Raw genomic sequence first — 9,528 nt, forward strand, 5'->3', positions numbered from 1 at the left:
GAAACTGCATTCATTGGTTGCTCTTCCATTTCCTGGGGGTCCTAGGAAAACTGTGCCCATTTTGAGTAACTGTATGACAGTCCTTTTAAGGTTTCCTTGTACCTCTAGCCAAAAATGTGTGAGTGAAGTGGTAGACAAACTGCTAAATTTCTAGGAATATTGGGGACAGGTTTTTGTTTTCTGATTTATAACTTCCTATCCACTGGGAGCTAGAAGGACCTTCTAAATAAATTTCAAACTCAAAAGCTTTTTTCACTACAGAAAGCAAAACCTCCCGAAAATGAAAGACTGCACATCTCAGGTTGACTACAAAGTTGCTCTTTTCCTTATATGATCTCATATTAAATACCTTAAGTGTGTTTGCCCCACTAAATGTGTTTACCCCATTCTAAAATGCAAAAATATTTACTGTATTCAATTAACTCATAGAATTTTAAAATGAACTGGCAAAAATGTTTAGCACATTTTGCACCATATTATTAATACTTGATTCAAGTTATAAACATTTCTAGATTATATAAAGAAATTAGTTTAAAAATTTTAATCGGAATACAGCTGTTTTACAATTTTGTACTACTGTATAGCAAAGAGAGTCAATTACACCTATCAGTCAGTTCAGTTCCGTCGCTCAGTCGTGTCCAACTCTTTGGGACCCCATGGACTACAGCATGCCAGGCTTCCGTGTCCATCACCAACTCCCAGACCCTGCTCAAACTCACGTTCATCGAGTCAGTGATGCCATCCAACCATCTCATCCTCTGTCGTCCCCTTCCTTCTCCTGCCCTCAGTCTTATCCAGCATCAGGATGTTTTCCAATGCATCAGTTCTTCACATCAGATGGTCAAAGTATTGGAGCTTCAGCTTTAGCATCAGTCCTTCCAACGAATATTCAGGATTGATTTCGTTTAGAATAGAGTGGTGTGATCTCCTTGCAGTCTAAGAGACTCTCAAGTGTCTTCTCCAACACCACAGTTCAAAAGCATCAGTTCTTCGATGCTCAGCCTACTTTATGGTTCAACTCTCACATCCATACATGACTACTGGAAAAACCATATCTTTGAGTACACAGACATTTGTCTGCAAAGGAATGTCTCTATTTTTTGGTATGCCGTCTACATTGCTCATAGCTTTCCTTCCAACGAGCAAGCGTTTTCTACTTTCATGGTTGAAGTCAACATCTGTAGTGATTTTGAAGCCCAAGAACAGAAAGTCTGTCACTGTTTTGATTGTTTTCCCATCTATTTGCCATGAAGTGATGGGACCAGATGCCATGATCTTAGTTTTCTAAATGCTGAGTTTGAAGCCAACTTTTTGACTCCTCTCTTTCAGTTTCATCAAGATACCCTTCAGTTCCTCTTTGCTTTCTGTAATTAGGGTCGTGTCATCTGTATATCTGAGTTTATTGATATTTCTCCCTGTTTTGATTCCAGTTTGTGTTTCTTCAAGCCTGACATTTCACATGACGCAAAGTGAAACTGAAAGTCACTCAGTTCTGACCAACTCTTTGTGACCTTATGGACTATACAATCCATGGACTTCTTCAGGCCAGAATACTGGAGTAGGTAGCCATTCCCTTCTCTAGGAGATCTTCCCAACCCAGGGACCGAGCTGAGAGCTCCTGCATGATGTACTCTGCATATAAGTTAAATAAGCAGGGTGACAATAGGCAGTCTTGACATATTCCTTTCCCAATTTAGAACTAGTCCATTGTTCCATCTCCAGTTCTGTTTCTTTTTGACTTGCATACAGATTTCTCAGGAGGCAGGTAAGGTGGTCTGGTATTCCCATCTTGTTAAGAGTTTTCCACTTTGTTTTGATCCACACCGTCAAAGACTATGGTGTAGTCAATAAAGTATAAGTAGATTTTTTTCTGGAACTCTCTTGCTTTTTCTATGATTCAATGGATGTTGGCAATTTAATCTCTGGTTCCTCTGCCTTTTGTAAACCCAGCTTGAATGTCTGGACGTTCTCAGTTCACATACTGTTGATGCCACGCTTGGAGAATTTTGAACCTTACTTTTGTAGTATGTGAAATGAGTGCAGTTGTGCGCTAGTTTCATCATTCTTTAGCATTGTGTTTCTTTGGGATTGGAATGAAAACTGACCTTTTCCAGTCCTGTGGCCACTACTGAGGTTTCCAAATTAGCTGGCATACTGTGTGCAGCACTTGAGCAACATCATCTTTTAGGACTTGAAACAGCTCAACTGGAATTCTATCATCTCCACTAGCTTTATTCATAGTGATCCTTCCCATGGCCCACTTGACTTCAGACTCCAGGATGTCTGTCTCTAGCTGAGTCATCACATGATCCTGGTTATATTGGTCATTATGATCTTTTTTGTATATCTCTCCTTGTATTCTTGTCCCTTTTTCTTAATAGTTTCCACTTCTGTTAGGTCCATACCATTTCTGTCCTTTATTGTGCCCATCTTTGTATGAAAAGTTCCCTTGGTATATCAATTTCCTTGAAGAGATCTCCAGTCTTCCCCATTCTACTGATTTCCATACCACTTTGGTCTCCACAGAGCTATGAGTACACTTCCCTGTGTTTCACCCAGGGAAGTATTTTTAAAAGGCTCTCTTCTTATTTAATTTCTTAAGAACTAGCACTTCATTTAGTTTATCTTATTTGTAATCCACTTCCTCAGACACTGTCTTATGTGTCCTGTTTCTGATTCGTTTTCTGTCACTACCATTTATGATTTTTAGATTGAAACATCTAATAGAACATTCTCAGAAACATGTTTGAAAAGAACTGGATTAAAGAATTATCAGGAGCCTAGGATTTGTGAAAACGTCTGGTGTCTCTACTTAAGACAACTAAAAGCAAGAAGTAATTTTTAGATTGCCCATCTTCTCTTCATTTAGTGGTTTTTGTAGGGTTTGATGTTGCTTTGCTCTCTATATCCTATTTCTTTGCCATCTCATTTTGTCCAGTTTTCTGTCTGTGATCTCTGTTTTGACGGCTACACGAACCTAGTTAGTCTTCCTTCTGGTGTCTGCAACTTGGTGGGTGAGGTTGGTCCAGAGGTTTGTGCCCTTATCCCCTTGATCTGGGCTTTGATTGGATTACGATGACCAGAGCTTGCCCTGGATACTGAGGGGATCTTCCCAATTGCTCTGTGGTTTTCAGTGTCCTCTTTGTGGTGATTCCTGCTCCCTGGTTGGTGGAATAGAGCCCCAGATGTGTTTCTGAGCTGTGTTTCTGATCTGTGGTGAGAGGCTGGTGGGATTGGGGCACACCCACTGGGAGAGAAGCCACTGAATATTTCTCCTCGCAAAATATGCTCCACGGGGTGTGCTCTGTGTGTCACCTTTCATGCTCTAGCAAGCTCTTGTGTGATCCTATTATTGGCATTGCTCTTGGCCCCACCCTAAGCATGGGTCACCCTGTTTATTTAACTCATATGTAGAGTACATCATGAGAAATGCTGGACTGCATGAAGCACAAGCTGGAATCAAGATTGCTGGTAGAAATACCAATAATCTCAGAAATGCAGATGACACAACCCTTAGGGCAGAGAGTGAAGAAGAGTTAAAGAGCCTTTTGATGAAACTGAAAGAGGAGAGTGAAAAAGTTCGCTTAAAACTCAACATTCAGAAAATTAAGATCATGGCATCTGGTCTCAACACTTCATGGGAAATAGACGGGAAACAATGGAAACAGTGACAGACTTTATTTCTTCGGGTTGCAAAATCACTGCAGATGGTGACTGCAGCCATTTAATTTTAAGATGTTTATTCCTTGGAAGAAATGTTATGACCAACCTACACAGCATATGAAAAAGCACAGATATTATTTTGCCAACAAATGTCCGTGTAGTCAAGGGTATGGTTTTTCCAGGAGTCATGTATAGATGGGAGAGTTGGGCTATAAAGAAAGCTGAGCACTGAAGAATTGATGCTTTTTAACTGTGGTGGTGGAGACTCTGAGTGACTTGGAGAGCAAGGAGATCCAACCAGTCCATCGTAAAGGAAATCAGTCCTGAATATTCATTGAAAGGACTGTTGCTGAAGGTGAAACTCTAATACTTTGGCCACCTGATGCGAATAAGTGACATTCGAAAAGACCCTGATACTGGGAAAGGTTGAAGACAGGAGCAGAAGAGGACAATAGAGGATGAGATGGTTGGGTGGCATCACTGACTCAATGGGGTCCCAAAGAGTCGGACACGACTGAGCGACTGAACTGAATCACTCAGATGAACCATTGGGAGGAAACTGTAACCAGAGACCTGCTTACAACAGGGCAGTTGGCTTTTCTCTTAGGAAGTGAGTCCAGAAAGAAAGAGGGAGACCGGAACCCACATTGTTGTTTATAACATAACCACAGAAATGACATACCGTTACTCCTACCAGAATCTGTTGATACACAGAATGCTTCTGTTAATTGTTGCGGCTGCTGCTGAAGTGATTACGTTCTACTTTTCGTCACTGAGGAGACACCCATCTTCACACACTCACACAAAGGGCTTTTGAATTTTCCCCGTTTTTCAACGTGCTGAAAACACCTCAGATTCCCATAGACACCTCTCAAAATTTTTCTCTTTTGCCTTAATTGTTTGAAACACTAGTTAGAACAAGCAGGAAGCAGCTCTGCTCCAGAAGGAATCGAAGAGATTTAAAGGCATCAAAAGGTAGAGAAAGGAAGCACAGCTGGACAGAAGGACCAACAGACCCAAAATTGACAGGAGTGGGGGTGAGGGGAGGCAAGGCTCCGCCCCCACTGGCCCCGCCCCTACGTGCCTGTGCTTTTGGCCTCTTCCTACCCTCGACCTTACGACGCCTCTTGTTGGCCGCGGCGTAGCTCACTCACCTTCCTCTGTCATACAGGAAGGAAACCTTTCAAGTGTACAGAATGTAGCAAAGCATTTATCCGTTGCTCACATCTTACTCAACATCAGCGAATTCATACTGGAGAGAAACCTTATAAATGTACAGAATGTGGCAAAGCCTTTAATCACAACTCAACACTTCCTGAAAATCAGCAAATGCTTACTGCAGAGAAACCTTATAAATGTACAGAATGAGGCAAAGCTTGTAATCAAAACTCAACTCTTACTCAACATCAGTGAACACATACTGGACAGAAACCTTATAAATACAAAGAATGTGACAAAGCCTTTATCCGTTGCTCACATCTTACTCGACATTAGCAAACTCATACTGGTGAGAGACCTTATCATTGTACAGAATGTGGTCAAACCTTTATTCAAAGTTCAAGTTTAACTGCACATCATCAAATCCATACTGGGGAGAAATGATACAAATGTAAAGAATGTGGCAAAACCTTTATTACAAGTTCAAATCTTACTCAACATCACCGAATTCGTATGGGGGACAGACGTTATAAATGTACGGAGTGTGGCAAGGCCTTTATTAACAGTTCTTGTCTTACTAAACATCAGCAAATCCACTGGGGAGAGACGGTATAAATGCACCGAATGTGGCAAAGCCTTTAATCGGAACTCAATTCTTACTACACATTTGCAAGTTCATACTGGAGAGAAACCTTATAAATGTACAGAATGTGGCAAAGCCTTTAGTCATAGTGGTCATCTCACTAAACATCTCCGAACACATGCTGGTGAGTGATGGAATAAGTGATGGAAGATGTTTGCCCTAAACATACATCAGAAAACAAGAGTTTATACAAGAAACCTATGGAAATGTAACAAATATGTAGAAAACTATTTAATCAAAAATCAACTTGAAATAAATTACAGAGATTGCATACTAGAAAGTATTTCATCAATCCTCTTTTCTAAATTTTCTCTAGATGGAGAGTTACTGTAGAGAGCAATCCATAGTTAAAAAACAGAAAATGGATATATTAGCCAGGATCGTGAGATAAAGGTTGACAGTTAGAAGGCTACACCTATTAGCAATGTATCTTTGTTTACAATGACTTGATTTGAGATTAGGTGAAAAACAAAATGAATGTAATTCAATGCTCAAATAATCCATATTATGCTTTGTTTCTAGTGTGAATGAAAAAAAGTTTTTGATGGTTAATGCTTCAAAGATTAGCCTTTTTATGTTGTGTTGCAACCATTTCTATCTATTTTCCATTAGAAGATGAAGGATCAGTTCGGTTCAGTTCAGTCACTCAGTCATGTCCAACGCTTTGTGACCCCATGAACCGCAGCAGGCAAGGCTTCCCTGTCCATCACCAACACCCGGAGTTTATCCAAACTCATGTCCATCGAATTGGTGATGCCATCCAGCCATCTCATCCTCTGTCATCCCCTTCTCCTCCTGCCCCCAGTCCCTTCCAGCATCAGGATCTTTTCCAGTGAGTCAACTCTTCACATGAGGTGGCCAAAGTATTGGAGTTTCAGCTTTAGCATCAGTCCTTCCAATGAACACCCAGGACTGATCTCCTTTAGGATGGACTGGTTGGATCTACTTGCAGTCCAAGGGACTGTCAAGAGTCTTCTTCAACACCACAGTTCAAAGGCATCAAATCTTCGGTGCTCAGCTTTCTTCACAGTCCAACTCTCACATCCATACATGACCACTGGAAAAACCATAGCCTTGACTAGACGTACCTTTGTTAGCCAAGTAATGTCTCTGCTTTTGAATATGCTATCTAGGTTGATCATAACTTTCCTTCCAAGGACTAAGTGTCTAAATTTCATGGCTACAGTCACCATCTGCAGAGATTTTTGAGCCCCAAAAAATAAAGTCTGTTTAAAAACTGTTTCCTCTGTTTCCCCGTCTATTTCCCATGAAGTGATCGGACCGGATGCCCTGATATTGGTTTTCTAATATCATAGTTATCTAATAAAGTTTTAGCTTTAACCCAACTTTTTCACTCTCCTCTTTCACTTTCATCAATACCGTAATGTAAAATGTACAACGAACATCTAACTGGAGGTGTTTGTATTTCATATGAAGTATCCTGGGAGGTTGCCATAATATAAGCGATCATGAAATCTTTCCGTGTATTAAAGTAAGAAAGAAGTTGGTTCTATTGTTTTTTGCTCAATATTTATTTGGCTGCATCAGATCTTAGTTGCAGTATGTGGGACCTAGTTCCCTGACCAGGGATTGAACCCAGATCCCCTGCATTGGGAATGCAGATCTTAGCCACTGGGCCACCAGGGAACTTCTCCAAAAGTCGGTTCTAAATTTTCAATACTTATATCACTTGAACTGTAAGAACACAATCACAGTTCACTACAATATTGATTTATCTTTATAATATCAGCATAAGTGAAGTATATTACTTGACAATGTTGAAATAAAGACAGCTTCTGTGATAACCTAGAAATGTATTAGAAACCCTTTCCAGAAAAGGCATGTAATTAGTGTATTTCTTGTTTACTGTTTCCTAGGCTTTGTTTTGTAAGTCATAAACATAATGATCCTAACATCCTTTTATCAGAAAAATGAGTATTTCTCTGTGCTTTTAATCTGATTAAGTCATGGATCCTACTGTGGATTGTAAAATGTTTAATTTCAACCTTGTGTGAAATTAATACATGGTTATTAATAAACGTGAATGGTTTCTAGTGTTTCAATTGATTGTAATGAATGAAGTGTTAAGACTGTGATCAGCAGTCTTGCCCAACCCCAGGTTCTACTTTACAGGTCCCCCTTCAATGACACCCTCACAGAGCTCACCAGAATCCTGCTCGTCTTGGTCCCTCAGTCTGCGGAGCCCAGAGCACTTCACCCAGGGTCACTTATAAGCCTGAGTCCCACTTACTGGCACTGTCTGGGCCTGGTTCTAGCCTTGACCTCCCACAGGGTCCCTCAAGGCTTGCTGTGAGTTCTCTCATAAACTCACCAGCTTCAATTTTCCTTTCTTCTTCTGTTGAACTAAGACTTTCCATGGGATTATTTTAGCAAATATAAATTTAACAAAGTCACAGGAAGGACAATTAAAAAACATGATTGCAAAATTCTGAACTAAGATTCATAAAATTTTACCACATGTAAAATTCTCAGCACATGTCTCTCATCTAGGCTTAAAGGAACTGTTTTCTCATGCCTTTGACATACATTGAATGCAATATATAAATATCTGAAGGTACATATATTAGCAGTGAGAAAACTAATATAGAATGTGCAAGTGTAGGAGTTTTAGTGCATATTTATTTAAAGAATTTGGGAATGATAGATCCAAAGTGAGAATATCAGCATGGTAAATATCAGATTTACCACGAATTTACAGAGTTGTCAACTAATCTGTTTTGTCGACTTTTCATGGAATTTATTTCCTTACATGTCAGGAGGTTGCGTTTGTTAAGGAACTGCCACACTGTCCTCCCTAGTGGCTGCACCAGCTTCCGTTCCCTTCCGTCATGTAGGAGGTTCCCTGATCTCCATAGCCTCTTCAGCCTTTATTATATCATTAGTGGGCATTTTGATAATGGTTATTCTGACTAGAATGAGGTGATACCTCATTGTAGTTTTGTTTTCCTTTTCTTAATAATTACTGACGCTGAGTGTCTTTCATTTGCCTCTTGCCCATCTAAATGTCTTCTTTGGAGATATGAGGTCTTAGTCCAATTTTTGATTGAGTTCTTTTGTCCCTAATATTTTAAACATTTTGTAAATTTTTGCCTGTTGCTGTGTGCAGGCTTCCTCTAGGTGTGGTGCATGGGGTTCTCATTGTAGTGGCTTTTTCTGTGAAGCACGGCTCTAGGTGTCAGTAGTTGCAGAACACAGGCTCAGTAGTTGTGGTGCACAGGCTAAGTTGCCCTGCAGCATGTGCAATATTCCTGAGACAGGGTTCAACCCCATATCCCCTGCACTTCCTGGCAGATTTGTATCCACTGGACAATTGTTTTACAATTTTTTGTAAAAATGGAAGTTTTTCTTTTCTTTTGAAAGGTATATATTTTTAGTTTTTGAGTTTTTTAACCTTTTTAAAATTTTTCCATTGAAGGATAATTGCTTTACAGAATTTTGTTGTTTTCTGTCAAACATGAACAAGAATCAGCCATAGGTACACCGTGTCCCCTCCCTTCTGAGCCTCCCTCCCACAGCCCTCCCCATCCCACCCTTCTACATTGTTACAGTGCTGTCTTCCTTTCTGCTGTACAACATTGTCAATCAGCCATAAGTGTTGAGGCAGTCTGAGTGCGGGTTCAAAAAGGATTTCCAGACACAGAGCATTTCAGAAAGGAGTGAGTTTATTAAAAACAAAGGGCAGAGATAAAGCAGGCACTGTGAGTGCAACGGGCCCACATCCGCACAGACCAGGGGATGCCGACAGTTTCCATGGGCTAATAGGCAATTTTTATAGCCTCAAAGCAAAATTGCTGCTGGATGGTTGATGTTAGGTGATTGGTTGGGGCACTATAGGGTGCTTACTGGAGTGGGCATCTTTGCCCCACTGGGAGTCGGGAAGCCTGGTATGACTATCAGTGGGCTTTTAAAAAGGTTTCAGAGAGGCTTAGTCAGTTTTGAAAGTGTCCTTGATTCTGAGCTCCGCTTCTGTGTTCTTGGTGCAAGGCTTCACATCTCTGGCCTTGGGGCAGCACGCCACAAATAACAGTAGCCATGATCTGTAT

General features: G+C 40.5%; 1 pseudogene; it reads left to right on the forward strand.

Annotated features, from left to right (window-relative positions):
• The first annotated feature begins 114 nt into the window (after positions 1 to 114).
• LOC113875829 lies at positions 115 to 6,163 on the forward strand (annotated as a pseudogene).
• The last annotated feature ends 3,365 nt before the right edge of the window (positions 6,164 to 9,528 follow it).

The sequence above is a fragment of the Bos indicus x Bos taurus genome, chromosome 18 (assembly GCF_003369695.1).
Source record: "Bos indicus x Bos taurus breed Angus x Brahman F1 hybrid chromosome 18, Bos_hybrid_MaternalHap_v2.0, whole genome shotgun sequence".
In the NCBI taxonomy this organism is placed as follows: Eukaryota; Metazoa; Chordata; class Mammalia; order Artiodactyla; family Bovidae; genus Bos; species Bos indicus x Bos taurus.